Below are 26,070 nucleotides of genomic sequence, written 5' to 3' on the forward strand. Positions count from 1 at the left end.
TAGAGATGGCTACTGACTCACTGTCTCAACACAGTGACTCGAATCATCAGGAAGTATGAATGATTCGAGTCACTCACTGTTTAATAAGTTGAGACAGCTGCAGCAGTAGCCTCTCTCAGCCAGAGGGAGGAAACTCAGGTTGTCCTTCAGTCAGTGTGTTCTGATGAGTGTCTTTAGCTGTGATTGGCTAGAGGCTATACCAGGTGACACCCAGTGGGAGGGGGGAGGGAGCAGTCACGACTCACCAGTCAGTGAGTGCTGTGCTGCTGTGCCTGATCCATTTCATGAATCATGATTCATCCTCAGTCTGCCAGTAAGTTGAGACAGTTGTACACTGTGTAGACTCAGTGACTCAGTGGATGGATCTGATTCATTCAGCATAAGCCTGCAGGAGGTGGAGCCCCTGTGGTACAGTGTTCTCAACTCACTGTTCCTGCTCAATGTGATTGTGGGTGGCAAACTCCCTGGAGGTTAGATAGTGGATAATATAATAAATCCAAGCCCACCTAAAAAAAAAGCCCACCTAACATCATCCAATTAGCAAAGTATGCAAAGTAAAAAAAGATGTTTTTATTTGGTTTAGTTACAGACTGAATGATGTGTTTCATGGCTATTAAGCTTTCTCTCCTCAACCAGAAGTAATGTGCATCAGGGCCGAAACTACGGGGGGGGGCTAGGGGGGCAGGCGACCTGGGCGCCGGATTGGAGGGGGCGCCGAGACCCCCTAACACCCTCTCCCTATGCGCCAATGGTAGCAGCTTAGAGCCGCCGGAGTTCTGTGATTAGACTGAAAATAAACTACAGCTCCCAGCAGCCCTCGGGAGCTGTAGTTTACTTTCAATTTCCTGTGTGCTGTGCGCGGCTCGGGGAAGCAGGAAGAGGGGAGAGTTGTATTTTAGCAGCGCTGTGCTGGCGGCATAGAGACACATCACCTCCTCGCTGCTGCTCCTGAGTTAATTAGTCAGCAGTGTCCTGGCCGGGAGCGATTGAAGACACTCAGCAGCAGCAGTGAGGGGGTGATGTGTCTTTGAATACGCCGGGGTGGGCTGCGGGTGTCTGGCGGGGTCTGGATGGATACAGCTGTTTCCTTCCCGGCAATCAGCACTGATGGCTGACAGAAAGTTGCAGCAGCTCCAAGTCCTCACCACTACTTGTGTACTACAGCAGCTCCATGAGATGGTGAGTGATGTGAGAGCTGAGAGGGATATGAAGGTTATCTATCTATCTATCTATCTATCTATCTATCTATCTATCTATCTATCTATCTATCTATCTATCTATCTATCTATCTATCTATCTATCTTTACTTGACAGGCAATTAATTTCTTTATCTCCTGTCACAACAATGCCAAAGTTTCAGAGTGTGTTGCTGCTCCTTTATTTAAGTGAAGGGACTTGGGCACTGTAATTTTACAGTTATGACAGTGCCAGTCCTATTGACTGTTATATATACGTGTATGTATTTGTGTATATATATATATATATATATATATATATATATACATGCTGCCCCTTGATTAAGTATGGGAGGGGGATGGATATGAAATTGATGTTAGAAAAGGCAATTTTCAGGTAAAAAAGTTCTGAAAGATATATATATATATATATATATATATATAAATAATATTTTTATTCATTTATTTATTTATTTTAAATTGTTTCATTTTTTTATTTATTTATTGTAAAAAAAAAATATGACTACCTTGCCCCGGGTGACAAAAATCCTAGTTTCGGCCCTGTGTGCATATTCTGTAACTAGTATGCAATAAGTGGTTATTAATAATATATCAACATAACACTGAATCTATGTTAATGTATTATTAACAATCAGTGCATAAGCAGCTGACTCCCCCAGATACACTGCACAATCACTGCAGCTGAATAACTCCCTCCATGAGTCCAGCACTGATCTGCTGGCACTGGCAACTCACTGATTCATGTGCAGTCTCTGCAATACATTAAAATACAAATGAGTCATGACTCATGTGCCGAGACACTGACTCAAGACACTTCACTGAACTGAGTCATGTGTCTCAACTCAGTTCAGTGAATCACTTTGCCCATGATTACGCTGCAGGAAAGAGAGGGGTGGAGGAATGCCCGCAGGGAGGCCCCAATAACTAAGCTGCGGTTAGGCAGTAAACAGCTCAGGCTTTTAAGCCTGTGAAGGGGTCACAATTATATGTGTGTATATATATATATATATATATTCATGACTGCTGGGCAATATAAGAGCCTCTGTTACCTATAGATGTAATGTGGGTATATCTATCTATCTATATATATATATATATATATATAACAGAGGTCTGAGTGTGTGTATATAGATTTATATGTGTGTGTGTATATCTATATATCTATATATATATCTATATATATATATCTATATATATATATATATCTCCTATATATTAGCCCTGTGACTCTGTGCCTGCATTGCTAACGCTGGGTGGAGTCACAGTGGTGGGCGGAGTCACAGAGCCCGCCCACCACATGTGTAGCAAGTCTCTGCTCCTCCTCTTCCCCCCCCCCCCCCCCGCCATCAGCCACTCCGACTCCCCGGCCGCGGTGCAGAGCGAACAACAACTGCTGCTGCTGCCACAGGCATAGACATTAGGAGGGACGGGTGGCGCAGGAGAAGGCTTCATAGCCCTCCCTGCCCCGCGTACACAGACCCGCCGCCTCCTCCGCACACTTCCAGCTGTCCGCTCTCCTGCTGTGACAGGAGGCGAGTGCTGCAGTGACGTCATCTCCTGCAGCACTCGCCTCCTGTCACAGAGAAGAGCCGCCACACGCACTCCAGTCTCCGGGGTCTGCCAGCATCTACAGGCAGTGGCAAACGCAGGATTTGCATGGGGGGGTTTCCAGAACTGGGCGGAGCCAATCACGGGGGTGGGGACTGAGGTGACCCAGTATATGCTGGGTCCGTAAAACTAGTGTGTCTGTGTGTGTGTGTATATATATATATATATATATATATATATATACACATATATCTACACATATATATATATATATATATACACACACACACATACATATACACATATACATAGCATATTAAACATGCACAGATATATATATATATATATATGTGTGTACACACACATACAGTACACATATATATACACACATGTATGTATATATATATATATATATATATATATCATATGTGTGTGTGTGTTTATATGTATGTATTTATATACATGTGTATATATGTATGCACATGGATATATATGTACTATAATTAAAATAAAGTAAACTTTTATTGCACTTACAAGTGCCACCAGGAAGACAGCAGGCTGCAGAAGACGCTAGACAGCCATTAATAATACTCATGCAGCTTAAAAAAAAAAAAAATTGTATTTTTTTTTTAGTGGAGGGGGGTTTCTGGGTACTCGGAAACCCCCCCTGGGTGCGCCACTGACAGACAAGCTGGAAACACCCCCGGAGCGAGAGAGAAAAGACCCGCGAGGCCACGCCCCTTTTGTAGTAGGCCACGCCCCTTTTAATCCACCACACAGCACGAGCAGGGGGGAATGTGTGTAATAGTAGCACAGACTGCCTCTGAACACAGTACTGTTTACCAGCCTGCAGCAGCCGCCCACAGCCCCAACGGTGAGTCCCTCCGGCCATCCTACCCACTGTATCTGTCTGGTCACCACTTTGCAAATGTCTCCGCTAATGGTGTCCACCCTCTCCACTACTCCCCCCCCCCCTCTCTTCATCAGCTTCCTCACTGGGGACCCTCCCTACCGCCCCGCATCTCTCTGTCCCCTCCCTACCGCCCCACATCTCTCTATCCCCTCCCTACCACCCCGCGTCTCTCTATCCCCTCCCTACCGCCCCGCGTCTCTGCGTCCCCTCCGTACCGCCCCACGTCTCTGTGTCCCCTCCCTACCGCCCCACGTCTCTGTATGCCCTCCTCCCTACGCCTCTGTATCCCCACCCTACAGCCCCGCTTCTCTCTATCCCCTCCCTACCGCACCACGTCTCTGTATCCCCTCCCTACCGCTCCACATCTCTCTTTCCCCTCCGTACTGCCCCGCGTCTCTGTGTCCCCTCCCTACCGCCCCACGTCTCTGTATCCCCTCCTCCCTACGCCTCTGTATCTCCACCCTACCGCCCCGCTTCTCTCTATCCCCTCCCTACCGACCTGCGTCTCTGTATCCCCTCCTCCCTACACCTCTGTATCCCCACCCTACCGTCCCGCTTCTCTCTATCCCCTCCCTACCGCCCCACGTCTCTGTATCCCCTCCCTACCGCCCTGCCTCTCTGTATCCCCTCCCTACCGCCCCACGTCTCTGTATCCCCTCCCTACCGCCCCACGTCTCTGTATCCCCTCCGTACCACCCCGCGTCTCTCTGTGTCCCCTCCCTACCGCCCCACGTCTCTGTATCCCCTCCTCCCTACGCCTCTGTATCCCCACCCTACCGCCCCGCTTCTCTGTATCCCCTCGCTACCGACCCGCGTCTCTGTATCCCCTCCCTACCGCCCTGCCTCTCTGTATCCTCTCCCTACCGCCCTGCCTCTCTGTATCCCCTCCCTACCGCCCTGTGCCGCTGTATCCCCTCCCTAAAGCCCTGCGTCTCTCTATCCCCTCCCTACCGCCCTGTCTCTCTCTATCCCCTCCCTACCGCCCCGCGTCTCTCTATCCCCTCCCTACCGCCCCGCATCTCTGCGTCCCCTCCCTACCGCCCCACGTCTCTCTATCCCCTCCCTACCTCCCTACATCTCTCTATCCCCTCCGTACCGCCCGCATCTCTGTGTCCCCTCCCTACCGCCCCACGTCTCTGTATCCCCTCTTCCCTACGCCTCTGTATCTCCACCCTACCGCCCCGCTTCTCTCTATCCCCTCCCTACCGACCCGCGTCTCTGTATCCCCTCCTCCCTACGCCTCTGTATCCCCACCCTACCGCCCCGCTTCTCTCTATCCAATCCCTACCGCCCCACGTCTCTGTATCCCCTCCCTACCGCCCCACGTCTCTCTATCCCCTCCGTACCACCCCGCGTCTCTCTGTGTCCCCTCCCTACCGCCCCACGTCTCTGTATCCCCGCCTCCCTACGCCTCTGTATCCCCACCCTACCGCCCCGCTTCTCTCTATCCCCTCGCTACTGACCTGCGTCTCTGTATCCCCTCCCTACCGCCCTGCCTCTCTGTATCCCCTCCCTACCGCCCTGCCTCTCTGTATCCCCTCCCTACCGCCCTGTGCCACTGTATCCCCTCCCTACCGCCCTGCGTCTCTCTATCCCCTCCCTACCGCCCTGCGTCTCTGCGTCCCCTCCGTACCGCGTCTCTCTATCCCCTCCCTACCGCCCCACATCTCTGCGTCCCCTCCCTACCGCCCCACGTCTCTCTATCCCCTCCCTACCGCCCCGCGTCTCTGTGTCCCCTCCCCACGTCTCTGTATCCCCTCTTCCCTACGCCTCTGAATCCCCACCCTACCGCCCGCTTCTCTCTATCCCCTCCCTACCGACCCACGTATCTGTATCCCCTCCCTACCGCCCTGCCTCTCTGTATCCCCTCCCAACCGCCCTGCCTCTCTGTATCCCCTCCCTACTGCCCTGTGCCGCTGTATCCCCTCCCTACCGACCCGCGTCTCTCTATCCCCTCCCTACCGCCCCACATCTCTCTATCCCCTCCCTACCGCCCCACATCTCTCTATCCCCTCCCTACCGCCCCGCGTCTCTCTATCCCCTCCCTACCGCCCCGCGTCTCTGCGTCCCCTCCGTACTGCCCCACGTCTCTGTGTCCCCTACCTACCGCCCCACGTCTCTGTATCCCCTCCTCCCTACGCCTCTGTATCCCCACCCTACCGCCCCGCTTCTCTCTATCCCCTCCATACCGCACCACGTCTCTGTATCCCCTCCCTACCGCCCCACGTCTCTCTATCCCCTCCGTCCCGCCCCGCGTCTCTGTGTCCCTTCCCTACCGCCCCACGTCTCTGTATCCCCTCCTCCCTATGCCTCTGTATCTCCACCCTACCGCCCCGCTTCTCTCTATCCCCTCCCTACCGCCCCACGTCTTTGTATCCCCTCCCTACCGCCCCGCGTCTCTCTATCCCCTCCCTACCGCCCCGCGTCTCTGCATCCCCTCCCTACCGCCCTGCGTCTCTGTGTCCCCTCCCTACCCCCCTGTGTCCCATACAGGGTCCATACCACCGGCTCCTGGATAACTCCCTGACAAACCCTCACCTGGAGGACAGGAGCCATAACCCCCTGCGGTGCCCCCGTAGCTACCGGTATATCGGTGATGCTTCGCAGTGCCGCCTTCTCCCTATCCCTCACACAGCACCTGAGGGGGGCGCGCACATAGTGCATGCAGATGGGACTGGTGCACCTGCGGCCGCGTGGTGACATTGCGTGCACAACATGTCCGCGATGCTACACCTGAAGGATGGTACGGTGGAGAGAGGACACAGCTGCCCCTGTTCCGCATTGTACCAGCACTCCCCTCTGTGTCTAATGACACCATATACCTCTTCATGCGGGTATGTCTACACCACATGCATCCTTATCCGTGTCCTATATATTGTTACACATACAATTATATAGTTATAGGTCCCGCACCCCCCCCCCACCTGCATCCACCCCCCCTCCACCCGCAGCATCTACATATACTCCCTGCCCCCTCCCCCCGCACCCGCTACATTCTGTACATCGTGCCCTGCAGGCACTGTTCACGCCGTCGCAAGGGGCTACGCCCCCTTCACCATCGGAAGCACTTTCGTCTTGCAATATTTAACCACTAACAAACCTAGGAATGCAGGTAATACTCCATATAATACAAATATTGAACCCCAGCAAGGCGTGCAGGAGTTAAGGGGGCGTAGCCCCTTTCGACGGTGTGAAGAGCGCCCGTAGGGTGCGATGAAGCGCCTAGTATATATATATATAGAGATTGGTGTATCAGCTAACATTAAAAGTCTATTCTTGCAATAAGCAAGCACATGCCGGACACCATTTTAACATTCCGTCCTGGTTCTTCCCAAGAAGTTGCTGCCCTACAACACTCAGCCTCTGGAGGTGCCGGGGTGTTGTTAGGAATTTTCATTTCTTTGTTTTTGTACAGCACAGGTTTCGCTGTTGCAGTTAAACACGTGCACTGTAAGGCAAATTTATACACACTTTACTTCCGTGGTACTACGTCACGGTACTGGTCTGTCCTTCTGTACTTGCTGGTCGGTGTACACAAGCAGCTTCGCTGCAAAGTTGGTCAGACAGAATGTCGGACAAATACGACTGCACAGACGGACCCTTGCCAATCCTCTTTGGAAAAATGCGGGCGCATGTACTGCCTGGGGGGACAAATTGTGATTCTTTGTCTTATAAATTGACTGTTTCAGCTAGCTTGTTTGCGGTCGATTCGCTGCCAGCCCTCATAGCAACAGGCCAGTACGTCACAACGAAGGCTGAACAATTTCCAACGAGAGACAATTGGAATTATTGGTGTTATCCCTTGTCAGTTTCTGCCTATGACGTTTAACTACCCGTCGGAGCGTACCCTACAGTATACAGCAGTAGGGGTGTTGCTTCGCCCTGCTTTGGGGGGGAGGGGGGGGGGGTTGGGTTAACAATGCTGTAGTGGCATGGCACTCCAGTTCACGGTTGCCCTACAAGAAGAACAGCTTACGCTTCTCACTGATTACAGCTTCTGTGGACGTCGGACAGTTTTGTTCTCGCTTTTCAGCTTCACTAGTGTGTCACGACGGCCACTTTTGGCTACGTTCTTAACAAGCGGAGTCGGATTCCAAACGAGAATAGAGGCATTACCTTACGCTGGCTAGAGGTTTGGTCCTGTCTTGGACACCGGCCTTTCGCAAATTACGAGGGGGAAAATCTGGTTTCCTACCATTGTCTACGCAAATTCCTGAATGGAACTACTCAGAATATTGTCTTTACGCCTCAGTACATTCGACGCCGTGCTACATGAGCAGCCATACACAGAACATGTGGTAGACTACGGTTATGGTACTGCCGCCTTCTTCGAGATGTCTCTAACCAAGTTTCAGTGGCCTTTACACCGAAGCCCACTGACAAGCCAGTGCCATAATGGGGTTCCAGTATCTCCGATCGTCAGTTGTGGACATCCACAGTTGGGTGGATCCGCAGAGTTGGACTCTCAGATTATGAAAATACAGTCGACGGTTTCCCATCATTGCCATTGGCAAGACAGGTCTGCCTGGGTCAGAGGACAAGACGGCGCTTCTGCAGATGACACAGGCTCTAGTAGTCTCAGTAGTTTGGTACCGCAGTCAACACCCGAGTCACGGTTATATTTCGGTTTGAGGATAGTTCCAAAACTGGATGACTCTGTCAGTCCAACACTGACCCTGCAGACAGTACGTCGCTTGCTACAGATTCATCATGGAATACTTGCAGTCGGTGACTGCAGGTTGGATCCACAGTAATACCGGATTACTATGGATCTCGTATTTAGACGAATCAGGCCTACTTATGGTTGGCTGTAAAAACCATTCTTACTTTCAAACGCTACCATTTGGCTTCTTATCGGTGCCTCGGGTTGTCACAAGTAAAGGCTGTTAAAATAGCTCATCTCAGATCCCTGAGAGGGATACAGTTCCGTACTTTGGAGATCTGCTCATCAACGCTCCGTCTCAACGCTTATTCCTGCAACGTGCCTTACTAACGTACAATGGCGTCGTTCAGCACGGTTGAATTGTCAAACTCAAGAAATCAACCCACATTCCGTCACAAAGGATAGGAATGATTTCGTGAACACAACACACAAAGGGTTCGTCAGGGCGTACAGTTAGTACGCAATTCACGGACTGTCTCGGTGCATTTGGACATTTGACTATTAGGAAGGAGGGTGGCGTCTTTCGACGTACTCCAGTTCGCAGGAGTTTACGCAGGTAATTTTCACCTGTATGTTATTGCACGCATCTACAAATTAATCAGGTAGTGCGGTTGTCTCCAAGGGCCAGAGTATCACTACTCTGGTGGCTCCAAGTACACAATCTCACCGCTGGGAGAATGTTCGGCGTTTGGACTAGATAATTCTTACAGCGGACACGAGTCTCAGAGGTTGGGGAGCTGTGGTCCAAAATTGGCAACTTCAGGGTCTCTGGTCAGATCACGGAAGATTGCTGTCAATTAACTGTCCTGGAACTCAGGGCAATTTCCAACACGCTGCAACAAGCAGTGCACATGCTCCGGTATCAGACTGTCCAGCTGCAGTCAGACAACGCAACGGCGGTCGCATACATCACCCAACAAGGAGGAATTTGAGGTCACATGGCCATGCAGGAAGTTGCTTGAATCCTCGATTGGGCCGAGCGTCACTAGGTGATATTGTCGGCAGTGTTTATTCTGGAGTGGACAACTGGGAGGCAGATTATCCCAGCTGTCAGGATTTTCATCCAGGAAACTGGACATTGAATTCAGAAGCGTTCCAGATGTTATTCCAGCGGTGGAATTACCACAGGGGATCTAATGGCATCTCGCCAAAAATCATCAAACATCCCAGTATGTGTCCAGAACAAGAGCTACAAGGGCAGTGGCAGTGGATGCTCTCACGATTGCGTGGCTGTACAGCTTTGGGCATCTGTTTCCACCGTTTCCGCTGCTTCCTCGGTTGCTAAAGCAGCCCAAACAAGAGTCCACAACGGTCATACTAGTGGCGCCTCATTGGCCTCGGAGAGCATGGTTCTCGGATCTCCGCGACCTACTCGAAGCCGATTTTTGACCGCTTCCGCCACGTCCGGACCTGTTACAACAGGGTCCGTTTCTTTACCCTGATTTAGCGCGGCTGCGTTTGACGGGGTGGCTGTTGAAACCACCCTCTTAAGAAGGGAGGGCGTTCCAGAATCTGTTCTACCAACCAAGTTACGTGCTAGGAAGCCAGTTACGTCAGCTCGTTATCACAGGATTTTGCGTGCCTATATAGGTTGGTGGGAAGTTCGGAAGTTTCCGACATCATCTTTCAAGTTATCCCGTCCTTTAATATTTTTAACAGACTGGGTTAGGTGGAGGACTATGTTTCTACACTCAAAGTGCAGGTCTTTGCCTTGTGAATTTACCTTCAAAGCTTTTGCCGACTGTACACACCTTCCGGCAAGGTGTTCTCAGAGTACAACTTCCACTTATACCACCTACAGCGCCATGGGATTTGAATCTGGGTTTAGTGTTTGTTTTTTTACAGTCTTCATATTTTGAACCCTTACAACAAGTGGATGTTAAGTTTCTCACTTGGAAAACAGTTTCTCTTAGCCTTAGCCTCAGCAAGGCGTGTGTTAACATTGGGTGCCTTGTCATGCAAGTCACCGTGTCTGGTGTTTTATGATCATAGAGCAGAACTTCGCACGAATTCCGATTTCTAACCAAAGATGTTACACATCACTTAATCGTAGTTCCTGTGTTATCAGTAGGTCAGGAACTTCTGTTACTTTAGATGTGGTACGCGTTTATGTAGCCCAAACATCAGTTGTACGTAGAACAGACACATTGGGGGTAATTCCAAGTTGATCGCAGCAGGAAAATTTTTTAGCAGTTGGGAAAAACCATGTGCACTGCAGGGGAGGCAGATTTAATATGTGCAGAGAGTTAGATTTGGGTGTGGTGTGTTCAATCTGCAATCTAAATTGCAGTGTAAAAATAAAGCAGCCAGTATTTACTAGAGATGAGCGCCTGAAATTTTTCGGGTTTTGTGTTTTGGTTTTGGGTTCGGTTCCGCGGCCGTGTTTTGGGTTCGACCGTGTTTTGGCAAAACCTCACCGAATTTTTTTTGTCGGATTCGGGTGTGTTTTGGATTCGGGTGTTTTTTAAAAAAAACACTAAAAAACAGCTTAAATCATAGAATTTGGGGGTCATTTTGATCCCATATTATTATTAACCTCAAAAACCATAATTTCCACTCATTTTCAGTCTATTCTGAATACCTCACACCTCACAATATTATTTTTAGTCCTAAAATTTGCACCAAGGTCGCTGGATGACTAAGCTAAGCGACACTAGTGGCCGACACAAACACCTGGCCCATCTAGGAGTGGCACTGCAGTGTCACGCAGGATGTCCCTTCCAAAAAACCCTCCCCAATCAGCACATGACGCAAAGAAAAAAAGAGGCGCAATGAGGTAGCTGACTGTGTGAATAAGATAAGCGACCCTAGTGGCCGACACAAACACCGGGCCCATTTAGGAGTGGCACTGCAGTGTCACGCAGGATGTCCTTTCCAAAAAACCCTCCCCAATCAGCACATGACGCAAAGAAAAAAAGAGGCGCAATGAGGTAGCTGACTGTGTGAGTAAGATTAGCGACCCTAGTGGCCGACACAAACACCGGGCCCATTTAGGAGTGGCACTGCAGTGTCACGCAGGATGTCCCTTCCAAAAAACCCTCCCCAATCAGCACATGACGCAAAGAAAAAAAGAGGCGCAATGAGGTAGCTGACTGTGTGAGTAAGATTAGCGACCCTAGTGGCCGACACAAACACCGGGCCCATTTAGGAGTGGCACTGCAGTGTCACGCAGGATGTCCCTTCCAAAAAACCCTCCCCAAACAGCACATGACGCAAAGAAAAATAAAAGAAAAAAGAGGTGCAAGATGGAATTGTCCTTGGGCCCTCCCACCCACCCTTATGTTGTATAAACAAAACAGGACATGCACACTTTAACCAACCCATCATTTCAGTGACAGGGTCTGCCACACGACTGTGACTGATATGACGGGTTGGTTTGGACCCCCCCCAAAAAAGAAGCAATTAATCTCTCCTTGCACAAACTGGCTCTACAGAGGCAAGATGTCCACCTCATCATCACCCTCCGATATATCACCGTGTACATCCCCCTCCTCACAGATTATCAATTCGTCCCCACTGGAATCCACCATCTCAGCTCCCTGTGTACTTTGTGGAGGCAATTGCTGCTGGTCAATGTCTCCGCGGAGGAATTGATTATAATTCATTTTAATGAACATCATCTTCTCCACATTTTCTGGATGTAACCTCGTACGCCGATTGCTGACAAGGTGAGGTGCACTAAACACTCTTTCGGAGTACACACTTGTGGGAGGGCAACTTAGGTAGAATAAAGCCAGTTTGTGCAATGGCCTCCAAATTGCCTCTTTTTCCTGCCAGTATAAGTATGGACTGTGTGACGTGCCTACTTGGATGCGGTCACTCATATAATCCTCCACCATTCTTTCAATGGTGAGAGAATCATATGCAGTGACAGTAGACGACATGTCCGTAATCATTGTCAGGTCCTTCAGTCCGGACCAGATGTCAGCATCAGCAGTCGCTCCAGACTGCCCTGCATCACCGCCAGCGGGTGGGCTCGGAATTCTGAGCCTTTTCCTCGCACCCCCAGTTGCGGGAGAATGTGAAGGAGGAGATGTTGACAGGTCGCGTTCCGCTTGACTTGACAATTTTCTCACCAGCAGGTCTTTCAACCCCAGCAGACTTGTGTCTGCCGGAAAGAGAGATCCAAGGTAGGCTTTAAATCTAGGATCGAGCACGGTGGCCAAAATGTAGTGCTCTGATTTCAACAGATTGACCACCCGTGAATCCTTGTTAAGCGAATTAAGGGCTCCATCCACAAGTCCCACATGCCTAGCGGAATCGCTCCGTGTTAGCTCCTCCTTCAATGTCTCCAGCTTCTTCTGCAAAAGCCTGATGAGGGGAATGACCTGACTCAGGCGGGCAGTGTCTGAACTGACTTCACGTGTGGCAAGTTCAAAGGGCATCAGAACCTTGCACAACATTGAAATCATTCTCCACTGCGCTTGAGACAGGTGCATTCCACCTCCTATATCGTGCTCAATTGTATAGGCTTGAATGGCCTTTTGCTGCTCCTCCAACCTCTGAAGCATATAGAGGGTTGAATTCCACCTCGTTACCACTTCTTGCTTCAGATGATGGCAGGGCAGGTTCAGTAGTTTTTGGTGGTGCTCCAGTCTTCTGTACGTGGTGCCTGTACGCCGAAAGTGTCCCGCAATTTTTCTGGCCACCGACAGCATCTCTTGCACGCCCCTGTCGTTTTTTAAATAATTCTGCACCACCAAATTCAAGGTTTGTGCAAAACATGGGACGTGCTGGAATTTGCCCATATTTAATGCACACACAATATTGCTTGCGTTGTCCGATGCCACAAATCCACAGGAGAGTCCAATTGGGGTAAGCCATTCCGCGATGATCTTCCTCAGTTGCCGTAAGAGGTTTTCAGCTGTGTGCGTATTCTGGAAACCGGTGATACAAAGCGTAGCCTGCCTAGGAAAGAGTTGGCGTTTGCGAGATGCTGCTACTGGTGCCGCCGCTGCTGTTCTTGCGGCGGGAGTCCATACATCTACCCAGTGGGCTGTCACAGTCATATAGTCCTGACCCTGCCCTGCTCCACTTGTCCACATGTCCGTGGTTAAGTGGACATTGGGTACAGCTGCATTTTTTAGGACACTGGTGACTCTTTTTCTGAGGTCTGTGTAAATTTTCGGTATCGCCTGCCTAGAGAAATGGAACCTAGATGGTATTTGGTACCGGGGACACAGTACCTCCAACAAGTCTCTAGTTGGCTCTGCAGTAATGATGGATACCGGAACCACGGTTCTCACCACCCAGGATGCCAAGGCCTCAGTTATCCGCTTTGCAGTAGGATGACTGCTGTGATATTTCATCTTCCTCGCAAAGGACTGTTGGACAGTCAATTGCTTGGTGGAAGTAGTAAAAGTGGTCTTACGACTTCCCCTCTGGGATGACCATCGACTCCCAGCAGCAACAACAGCAGCGCCAGCAGCAGTAGGCGTTACACGCAAGGATGCATCGGAGGAATCCCAGGCAGGAGAGGAATCGTCAGAATTGCCAGTGACATGGCCTGCAGGACTATTGGCATTCCTGGGGAAGGAGGAAATTGACACTGAGGGAGTTGGTGGGGTGGTTTGCGTGAGCTTGGTTACAAGAGGAAGGGATTTACTGGTCAGTGGACTGCTTCCGCTGTCACCCAAAGTTTTTGAACTTGTCACTGTCTTATTATGAATGCGCTGCAGGTGACGTATAAGGGAGGATGTTCCGAGGTGGTTAACGTCCTTACCCCTACTTATTACAGCTTGACAAAGGGAACAAACGGCTTGACACCTGTTGTCCGCATTTCTGTTGAAATACCTCCACACCGAAGAGCTGATTTTTTTTGTATTTTCACCTGGCATGTCAACGGCCATATTCCTCCCACCGACAACAGGTGTCTCCCCGGGTGCCTGACTTAAACAAACCACCTCACCATCAGAATCCTCCTGGTCAATTTCCTCCCCAGCGCCAGCAACACCCATATCCTCCTCATCCTGGTGTACTTCAACACTGACATCTTCAATCTGACTATCAGGAACTGGACTGCAGGTGCTCCTTCCAGCACTTGCAGGGGGCATGCAAATGGTGGAAGGCGCATGCTCTTCACGTCCAGTGTTGGGAAGGTCAGGCATCGCAACCGACACAATTGGACTCTCCTTGTGGATTTGGGATTTCGAAGAATGCACAGTTCTTTGCTGTGCTTTTGCCAGCTTGAGTCTTTTCATTTTTCTAGCGAGAGGCTGAGTGCTTCCATCCTCATGTGAAGCTGAACCACTAGCCATGAACATAGGCCAGGGCCTCAGCCGTTCCTTGCCACTCCGTGTGGTAAATGGCATATTGGCAAGTTTACGCTTCTCCTCCGACAATTTTATTTTAGGTTTTGGAGTCCTTTTTTTACTGATATTTGGTGTTTTGGATTTGACATGCTCTGTACTATGACATTGGGCATCGGCCTTGGCAGACGACGTTGCTGGCATTTCATCGTCTCGGCCATGACTAGTGGCAGCAGCTTCAGCACGAGGTGGAAGTGGATCTTGATCTTTCCCTAATTTTGGAACCTCAACATTTTTGTTCTCCATATTTTAATAGGCACAACTAAAAGGCACCTCAGGTAAACAATGGAGATGGATGGATACTAGTATACAATTATGGACGGACTGCCGAGTGCCGACACAGAGGTAGCCACAGCCGTGAACTACCGTACTGTACTGTGTCTGCTGCTAATATAGACTGGTTGATAAAGAGATGTCGTAGTATGTATGTATGAAGAAGAAAGAAAAAAAAACCACGGTTAGGTGGTATACAATTATGGACGGACTGCCGAGTGCCGACACAGAGGTAGCCACAGCCGTGAACTACCGTACTGTACTGTGTCTGCTGCTAATATAGACTGGTTGATAAAGAGATGTCGTAGTATGTATGTATAAAGAAGAAAGAAAAAAAAACCACGGTTAGGTGGTATACAATTATGGACGGACTGCCGAGTGCCGACACAGAGGTAGCCACAGCCGTGAACTACCGTACTGTACTGTGTCTGCTGCTAATATAGACTGGTTGATAAAGAGATGTAGTAGTATGTATGTATAAAGAAGAAAGAAAAAAAAAACCACGGGTAGGTGGTATACAATTATGGATGGACTGCCGAGTGCCGACACAGAGGTAGCTACAGCCGTGAACTACCGTACTGTGTCTGCTGCGACTGGATGATAAATAATGATATAAAAAATATATATATATCACTACTGCAGCCGGACAGGTATATATATTATATAATGACGGACCTGCTGGACACTGTCTGTCAGCAGAATGAGTTTTTTATAGAATAAAAAAAAAAACACCACACAAGTGAAGTCACACGACGAGTGTTTAACTTTTTCAGGCAATCACAATATAGTATACTACTAACTATACTGGTGGTCAGTGTGGTCAGGTCACTGGTCAGTCACACTGGCAGTGGCACTCCTGCAGCAAAAGTGTGCACTGTTTAATTTTAATATAATATGTACTCCTGGCTCCTGCTATAACCTATAACTGACACTGCAGTGCTCCCCAGTCTCCCCCACAATTATAAGCTGTGTGAGCTGAGCACAGTCAGATATATAATATATACATAGATGATGCAGCACACTGGGCTGAGCAGTGCACACAGATATGGTATGTGACTGTCTTGTACTCCTGGCTCCTGCTATAACCTATAACTGGCACTGCAGTGCTCCCCAGTCTCCCCCACAATTATAAGCTGTGTGAGCTGAGCACAGTCAGATATATAATATATACATAGATGATGCAGGCATGCAGCACACTGGGCTGAGCAGTGCACACAGATATGGTATGTGACTGAGTCACTGTGTGTACCGTTTTTTTCAGGCAGAGAACGGATATATTAAATAAAACAACTGCACTGCTGGTGGTCACTGTGGTCAGTCACTAAACTCTGCACTCTCTTCTACAGTATCAGCCTCAGGTCAATCTCTCTCTCTCTCTCCTAATCTAAATGGAGAGGACGCCAGCCACGTCCTCTCCCTATCAATCTCAATGCACGTGTGAAAATGGCGGAGACGCGCGGCTCCTTATATAGTATCCGAGTCTCGCGAGAATCCGACAGCGTCATGATGACGTTCGGGCGCGCTCGGGTTAACCGAGCAAGGCGGGAAGATCCGAGTCGCTCGGACCCGTGAAAAAAAACATGAAGTTCGTGCGGGTTCGGATTCAGAGAAACCGAACCCGCTCATCTCTAGTATTTACCCTGCACAGAAACAAAATAACCCACCCAAATCTAACTCTCTCTGCAAATGTTATATCTGCCTCCCCTGCAGTGCACATGGTTTTGCCCAACTGCTAAAAAATGTCCTGCTGCGATCAACTTGGAATTACCCCCATTGTTTGTTCTCTATAATGTAGTTAAGATGGCTTGGCCAGCTTCCAAGCAGACCTTATACCATACGTCAGGCTTAGCTTCATCATGGCTACAACCGCCTACATCAGTGTCAGGCCATTCCACACATTCTTTGGGAACGTCATGGGCAGGCTACAACCGCCTACATCAGTGTCAGACCATGCCACACGTTCTTTGGGAACGTCATGGGCAGCAGGCCGTGGAGTTTCTAAGCAACAACTTAGACGAGCTGCTACATGGTCATCAGTGCATGACCATCAGTGCGCATGTTGGTGCGCTTTTACAAGGTGCCAAACAGCTCTCCCGCCCAAGAGGGAAACTTTGGTACGTCCCAAGAGTACTCCAGTGACCGCTAGTGGATGAAAAAGAAAATAGGATTTTGGTACTTACCAGATAAATCCTTTTCTTTGACTCCATAAGAGGCACTGGACGCCTACCCAGAGCAGTTTACCTGTCTTGTGGAAAGTTCAGGGGATCTTATGGTACTACATTATTACCGATGGAAACGATGTTACGGTGATATCTATTATGGTGTCAACTGCTCAGGTGTCAGTTACGTTATGTGTCAACGTTAGTGTTGACCATTATATTATACTGTTATATGTAATTCTCTATGGTTCATCCTCTCTATCGCTCCTGTTTGGCTCAATAAAAATACTGAAGGCTCTATGGGAGTATGGAGGGGGTGACCAGTTACTAATTTAAATATTTAAATGTACCATTCCCGGCTATGCCCCGTCCATATCCCAAGAGTACTCCGGTGCCCCCTATGGATTCAAAGAAAAGGATTTATCGGTAAGTACCAAAATCCTATTTTGAGTGAGTGAAAGCGGAGTGAGTGGAGCTGAACCCCAGGAATTCAGTATCCCGTAGGTGACACTGGGTTAGTAGAGGCCCGGTGGCGTAAGGTTCGCTACCTTACGTGAACATATTGTGGAAATACGCATGTCGTGAGCAGACTTGCACAGGAGCAAGGTAGGGAATTGTGAATTGAGAATTGTGACCCCATATAGATTTTGTTACGCTCCGGCTGAGGAGCGCAGCTTGTGAATTCGACTCCCGCAATCGTAGGGCATATAGATAACTAGTATCTATAGGCTGTGCGATTGAACCGCATGTCCGTGTGTTCTACACAGCACAACGTGATACCATTGTGTCATATGCGCTGTGGAAAAGCATACGCAGACATGATTGTGTAAACAAAGGGGTTTTTCTTTGATAACGTCAGGAAATCTCCCTGGTGGACTCCCATTGGAAAGGGTGAACAATAGTTATCTAATTTCTCTGTTTTTCACCCTACAAAAATTCCAGTGGAAAGATACCGAAAAGGAATTTTTTGCTGCCTCTCTCAGGAAAATATTCCAACAGAACCTCCACCGAAAGAAATTACGGTGCTGTAAGGTCTTATAGGAGCCCTAAGTTGTACTGGCCAGCGTGGGCGAGAGCGAGTGAAAGGCGCTCAAGTAACTTTCACCGTCTGCTTGCATTGAGTATTTTGGTGTTTGTGGGAACGGCCGAGAGGGCAAGACCCACAATTAGGGGAGCCAGTTGCTCAAGTGAGAGACGTTCATTATGCAGGGTTTAGGCTCGGGAATTGCGGCCCAGGGGGTAGGCAAGGTTTATTATGTGTGGGAAATATGGTCCACACACAGAGGCTTATTGCAATAAATGGGTACGTATGACTGCTTAAGATAGGGCAGCATGCCCCAGGGTGGGTAGTTTTGAACCAGAGGTACTGCAGAATGTAGGTATTAGAACATGTCTGATCAAATCTAGAAAACAAAGGATCAGACATAACGATTGTTTAAATTTGTGGCAACAAGAGGGGGAGGTGCAAAGGGAACAAACTCACACAGCAAGTTCCAAAACTGGCAGGAACGTGAGTATGAGCACACCATTACCGACACAAGTCGAAGGGGAGGAAATGGCTACAATCAATGGTACATCTGTAAATGATAGTAGAATGCAGAAGCAATGTGTTAACCCTAACCCGTGCAAGTTGTATCCTGTTTTGAATTCTCTCCAAGGTTATAGGTCACAGGAAGATGAAGGATCCAGCCTAATCTCAGCCCTCATTCAGGCAGTCGCCTTACAGGAAACTCAGGTGGGCCCTGCCCAACCAGTAAGAGCAGTGACGGTGTCCCCTACTGAAAGGACTGGTGAGATCACAGACATCGGTAAGTGTGAGACTGTTCATTACACAGAGACATTAATAACTCACAGTGAGCAAATTAGGAATGGAATGGTAGGATTACATCCTGTCTTGGAAATAGTAACTCCCAATAGGAGGACCGATAGTCAGGGAATAATTTTCACCAGGAATAATGCAATGTATTTCCCGTGGTCCAGATCAGAGCTGCGGTCAATCATTTCAGAATTCCCAGATCCCCAGAAGCATTTAGCCAGATGTCAGAAGTTTATCAGGGATCTGGGTAATACCCATGAACCGGCAAACAAAGATTGGCGGACACTTTTGAAAGCGTGCCTACCCCGTAATATTGACACCCAAAAATTCATAACGGATTGTTAATTAGAGTCGGATAATCCTATGACTGACTAACACAATCAGGAGAACGTGGAACGAATTAACATACAACTAGTATTGTATTTCCCCACTGCTGTTAAGTGGAGCAAAATTTTCTCCATAAGAAAGAAGGACAGTGAAATGACATCTGAATATTTCCATAGGGCTTTGCAAATAATGGCTAGATACACTGGGGTATCGGATATAGGGAACGATGAGAATTACAGGGAGGTGGCTGTCTCTGTGCTAATGGACGGCCTCAATAAGGCATTGAGGGTCAGGGTGCAGACTTCTTTACCAAATTGGAAAGGGGTCACAGTAGCTAATCTTAGGGAGTGTGCTATTGAACATCACAAGAATATTGTTAGGTGCAGAGAACAACAGGAGGAGAGGTTGAGGACGGTAAGTATACAGGCACATACAGGAAAGACCCATCAGCTCAAACCTCAGATCCCTAATGGTAAGTCAAGGTCAATAATGTGTTACACTTGTAGAAAGGAAGGGCATTTTGCCAGAGATTGTAGGAGTATTAGGACACATAGTCAATATAGACCCCCTAGAAAACACAAGCCACATTATTAAACACATAGACGGGACCAAGGGACATATAGTAAGGAATCACAAGCCATATAGAAAACACAGATCGGCTAATGGGAAGAACGAAATAAATGCAACATTACCCTTTGACAAAACTTGCTGGGGTTAAGATGGGGCCTCTAAACTTTTGCTTCTTTTTCCAGCAGAAATGGCCCCTGATTAACTTAACAGGAGCTTTGTTAGATATGATATACATATAATGTGCTCCCGTTCAGGTAGTACAAAGTATATTAGACACCCACGAAGACTAATGTTGCATTTCACTGTTCTAAAATTCATGTCCATCACAGGTAGAGCAAAATGTCTCGCTAAAATACTAGTGATGAGCGGATTCGGTTTTACTCGGTTTTACTCGGTTCTCAAAACCGAATCTTATTGGCTCACTGATGTCACGTGTTTTGGATAGCCAATAAGATTCGGTTTTGAGAACCGAGTAAAACCGAGTAAAACCGAATCCGCTCATCACTATAAAATACCAGGTTCCCTATGAACTTAGGATAGACAGGACACTGGATTAATGGCTGGGATAGTCCCAGTAGAGATACAACACACATAGAATTATTTTTAAGGGGAGTAGACCAATTAGAGAATCACTTCCCCGTAGTGCCCAATCCAGTTGTCAAATTTTATAAAATCTTATTTCCCTCTACAAACTTATCTGTCACCAATTTCTATTCTGTTTCTCCACAATTACCTCTTCATCTTTTTCGTTCACACAGGGTGGTCCAATACAGTTCAAACACCACATGCCTACTCAGTCCTTCAGAGTTCTGCCCAAACCCAGTATATCTCACCAGCAGGATGACACCAGTATTACTGTAGTGTGCCTTGTCATGCACTAAGGGTGGAGAATGGGAATACTGGTGAAGGGGGATTGTGTACAGACACTGATATGCATGATGGTGTGACAGGCTGACAGCCTGTTGGTGAATGGCAAACCTGACATTTTCTTTTTCATTCTCCCTCTCTTCTCTCATCCAGAGATGTTTTTACTTCACACAACTGATAACATGAAATAATTAAATTGAAATGCAAAAATTTGTGTTCCCTACAGGAAAAGGCAGTCTGGAAGGCAAAGGGATATGGTCAGGAGTTCTCAGGACTTTGGACAGATGGACACAGTAAGCCAGTGGCCCCCAGAACATATCTTCCAAGTCTAGCTGAGGCGGCACACGGTCTGACTTATCTGGGCAAGGAGGGTATGTGCAAGCTGGTAAGAGCCTACTGGAGTGCACCAGGATTCTCTTCTCATGCAGGTAAGAAAGCAATGACATGTCTTACTTGCTTGAGGAAGAATATTGGTAAGGCAATACCAACGGAGCCATCCCATAACCCTCCTACAGACTGACCTTTTCAGGTAATACAAATCGACTTCATACAGTTACCACCCTGTAGGAATTTGAAATATGTGTTAGTATGTACTGATGCGTTTTCCAACTGGGTAGAAGCATTCCCCGCTGCCACAAATACTGCTGTGTTCACTGCAAAGAAAATCGTGCAGGAATTTGTGTGCAGATATGGTATGCCTAGAATGATTGAAAGTGATAGGGGTACCCACTTTACAGGTGAAGTCTTTCAGGTCATGTGCAAACTGATGGGAATTAATAGCAAGATGCATACTCCGTACCGGCTACAGGCGAGTGCGAAGGTGGAGAGAATGAACAGCACTATTAAGAATAAGCTGAGCAAAGTGATGGCTGAAACTGGATTGCTGTGGCCAGAAGCTTTGCCACTAGTGTTGTACAGCATCAGAACCACTCCCAGGTCACCGCTTAACTTATCACCCTTTGAAATTCTTTTTGGTCGACAACCCCATGTAATGATAGACCCCCAGGATGATTTGAAATGCAATAACGAAATAACTGTGAAATATTTGGTTAGGATGAGCCAGCAGCTAAGAAATCAACAAAGAAATCTAAAGCTGGTGATTCCTGACCTACCGAACAGTAATTGTCATGACATTGAGCCTGGGGATTATGTGATGATTTGAAATTTCTTACGCTCAGGTTGCCTCATAGACAGGTGGGAAGGACCGTATCAAGTCTTGTTAACCAGCACGACAGCACTAAAGGTTGCCGAAGGAGAGACTTGGGTCCACTTGTCCCACTGCAAGAAGGTCACTGAACTGGAGAAAACTCATGACAAAGAGCAAGGCGAAGAGAACCTCGTATCACTAGAGTGTTTGTTCCGGGAAAGCTGAGAGGCAGGACTGTTGAAACGGCACCTGAGCGCAAGATCAAAGGCGGTTGTCGTAACTGTTTTCTTTTTTCACCTCCCACTGCCATTTTTCTCTTTCTCCCCCTTCTTATCTCCCTTCCCTTAACGAAATGGATCTACCCCAAGAGACTGTGTTTCGAGTTCTGCTAGTAATTCTGTTTTTGCCCAGGACAATTTGTTTTGGTGAGGGTCCCAGAGAAGTCGAGCAAGGATCTGGAATGGGTTCTGATGGCAAGTACGGATTTGTAGGATCTCAGGAGTAGCACATCACTCGAGTAAAGGCTGGTATAGTAAGCGCTCTGGTAGTCATGGAGCTCGGAGGCAATGTGAGGGGTTATTGTCTGATGAATATTGTATTTGTAGGAATTGTGAGAACATAGTCGAAGATGGGTGCATGCAGAGATGTCAGTCCAATATTAATATTGACATGGACCGACATCCGTTCAGTGATTACCACTCATTAGTGGGTAAGGTCTTAAACCAGACAGAATATTGGGTGTGCTCACAGGTACCTCGAGGACAGAGTAAGTTAGGATTAGTGCCGTACCCTTTAGCAATAGATGAGGTACTCGAATTACGGGGTGGGAGACCGGTGGACAAGAAATTCAATATATCTAGGCCCCCTAGCTTGAAGCTACACCAGTACAACGTAGATAGGTCCCTGTTGTGTTTTAATATTTCCAATTTCCAAAAACCAGGAAATTGGGAAGTGACTTAGAATAACCAGACAATGACCTTTTCACACAGAGCTTATGGGATTCCTATCGACTCTGAACTTGTACGCAAGATAGCCAACAATGAAAAGTATTTTCGGTACCGGTATACACGTGGAAGCAAAACCATGTGGGTTGGAAAGGTATCGCAGGGGTATTGTGCCCATATCATCCAGCCCGATACTTGTACTGAGCAAATGAGAGAACTAGGGATTGGTTTCTTTACCTGGAAGATTTGCAATATGGTGATGTTACATTTTGTCCCCTATTCTCCCAGATGATGCCTATTTCATATGTGGGAGGAAAGCGTACAAGTGGCTAACTCCGAGCTCTGAGGGATTGTGTTACATTGGGTGAGTACTACCAGAGGTCATGACCATAACCCACGACAAAAATGAAAGACGTTCACCGCAGCGCTCAGACTCCTTATACTCATACCCACTATGAACACATCATCAAGAGACACCTCATAGATAGGGCAGAGCACGCAGCCTCTGATTTGATCCATGAATCCACCGGGATTTAGTTCCTTCTCACATTAGATATCATCCATACTGCCAGAGGAACTATAAATTCTAGGTACATCCATGCGCTAGCGAACTTGATAGATAATATCACTGAGATGTATGATGACACCTTCAGGTATACAGGAAGGGAGTTACAAGCCTACAAGAAAGAACTGATCCAGCACAGGATGGTCCTGAATTACGTTACAGCTGTGACAGGTGGGTACTGTGTTACCCTGGCAACTCAATATGGCGTGAAGTGCTGTACATATATTATGAATAGCACTGACGACCCCACGGAGATCATCAATCAAAAGATTGATGAGATCTTACAGTTGAAGTGGGAGTTCCGGAGGAAACACAATCTTACCTTGACGGCTTTGGGTAATGAATTGACCGGCTGGGTCTCATGGTTAAACCCACTCAAATGGTTTTCTGGATTAGGAGAGTGGGTGCAGAATGTAATTGCAAGTGTAGGAAAGTTTCTCCTTTGTATCCTGGGTGTCGTCATAATTATTGGCTTGATATTCAGGTGTGTTCGAATTCTAACGCGGCGCAAGCACGGCACAAATTTGATGAGTCTAAGGAGCGAGGGCGTCACAGCAGCAGATTTGGTTTATGACCCATCAATAGAAACAGTGTTATGATAAGGATTGCAAATGATTTCATGGCTTGTTTCTTTCACCATTTTTCTCTGTCTCTCCCTTTACCCAAAAAACATCCAACCGGAAAAGACGTCAACCCTACCCAATGTTTATGTGAATGTATTTTTATATATATGTGTCTTATCCTCATCTCTGCAACCCTCAGTTAATGGCACACATAGTCGACAGGTATTATACACATATAGTAGCATTCACATATGTTCCCCCTCCATGTATCATCAACTAAATGTGCTCCCCATTTGTTGGAATAAGAAGCCGAAAAGAGCTTGGTAGTGTTTGTTTGCCCATTTACAGACCCTTAATATGGGATGAGAAGGATTTAATGTATACTTCGCAATACCTCGGAGCTTACTTAGAACATATGCGGCATGATGATACATGCCCCTCAGACATTGATTCACACATACATGCTTTTACTATCCCACTAGGCTATACATTTCCCACCTACAACTCTCCCCCGATCATCCAAGCTGTGTGTATATTGTATAGGTAATATTTTTAGTTTATTAGTTAAGAGTGGCAGTTACATAGAAACATAGAATTTGACGGCAGGTAAGAACCACTTGGCCCATCTAGTCTGCCCATTTTTTTTATCCTTTAGGTAATCTCAACCCTTTTTGAACCTTAATTCTTTGTAAGGATATTCATATGCCTATCCCAAGCATGTTTAAATTGCTCTACAGTCTTAGCCTCTACCACATCTGATGGGAGGCTATTCCACTTATCCACTACCCTTTCTGTGAAATAATTTTTCCTTAAATTTCCCCTGAACCTGCCTCCCTCCAGTTTCAGTGTATGTCCTCGAGTTCTAATACTTCTCTTCCTTTGAAGAATGTTTCCCTCCTGAACTTTGTTAAAACCTTTGGTATATTTGAAAGTTTCTATCATGTCTCCCCTTTCCCTTCTCTCCTCCATACTATACATGTTAAGATCTTTTAGCCTTTCCGGGTAAGTTTTGTGATGTAGGCCATGCACCATTTTAGTTGCCCTTCTTTGTACACAATCTAATGTATTTATATCCTTCTGGAGATATGGTCTCCAGAACTGGACACAGTATTCCAGATGAGGCCGCACCAATGACCTATACAGTGGCATTATTTCTTCTCTTTTCCTGCTACTGATTCCTCTCCCTATGCAACCAAGCATCTGACTTGCCTTTCTCATTGCTTTGTTGCATTGCTTTCCTGCCATTAAGTCACTTGAAATAGTGACTCCTAAATCCCTTTCCTCCTCAGTAGTTTCCATTATAGTACCCTTGATACTATATTTAGCCTTTGGGTTTTTGAGACTCAAGTGCATGATTTTGCATTTTTTAGCATTAAACTGTAGTTGCCATGTTCTTGACCATTTTTCAAGCATAGCTAGGTCATCAATCATTTGTTTTACCCCTCCTGGTGTGTCTACCCTGTTGCATATCTTTGTATCATCTGCAAAAAGGCATACTTTCCCTTCAATACCATTTGCAATGTCACCAACAAAGATATTAAAGAGAACTGGTCCGAGTACAGATCCCTGGGGTACTCCACTGGTACCATTTCCCTTCATAGATTGCACTCCATTTACTACAACTGTCTGTTTCCTATCCTGCAACCAGGTTCTTATCCATTTAACTATTTTATAATCCACCCCCACACTTTCAAGTTTATTTAGCAGTCTGCGATGTGGGACAGTGTCAGATGCCTTACTAAAGTCTAGATAAGCTACATCTACAGCTCCCCCTTGATCTATTATTTTCATCAGAGTCAAAAAAGTCAATAAGATTTGTTTGGCATGATCTCCCACCAGTAAATCCATGATGTTTTGGATCCTGTAAATTGTTTGAGTTAAGATATTCCACAACTCTTTCTTTTAGTAGTTTTTCCATTACTTTCCCTACTACTAATGTAAGGCTTACTGGTCTGTAGTTACTTGCTTCTTCCTTGCTTCCACTTTTGTACAGTGGAACTACATTCGCTCTTTTCCAGTCCTCTGGAATGGCATTTGTATTTAGTGACTGGTTAAATAATTCTGTTAATGGTGCCACCAGCACATCTTTTAGCTCTTTTAGTATCCTTGGGTATCATCTGGCCCCATTGATTTATCCACTTTTAGTTTTGAAAGTTCAGTTAGGACCTTCTCCTCTGTAAATGTACTTTCATCTACCTTATTTTTATGAAT

General features: G+C 47.2%; 1 long non-coding RNA gene across 1 annotated transcript in view; it reads left to right on the forward strand.

The window, feature by feature from the left end:
* The first annotated feature begins 878 nt into the window (after window positions 1-878).
* The window catches only part of LOC135057632 (uncharacterized), a 74,271-nt gene continuing 49,079 nt past the window's right edge, over window positions 879-26,070 (forward strand). The window contains exon 1 of the long non-coding RNA XR_010244251.1: window positions 879-1,179. This is a non-coding gene — a long non-coding RNA (uncharacterized LOC135057632). The remainder of the gene's footprint in view (window positions 1,180-26,070) is intronic.

Source organism: Pseudophryne corroboree, chromosome 3, assembly GCF_028390025.1.
Source record: "Pseudophryne corroboree isolate aPseCor3 chromosome 3, aPseCor3.hap2, whole genome shotgun sequence".
NCBI classification, from domain to species: Eukaryota; Metazoa; Chordata; class Amphibia; order Anura; family Myobatrachidae; genus Pseudophryne; species Pseudophryne corroboree.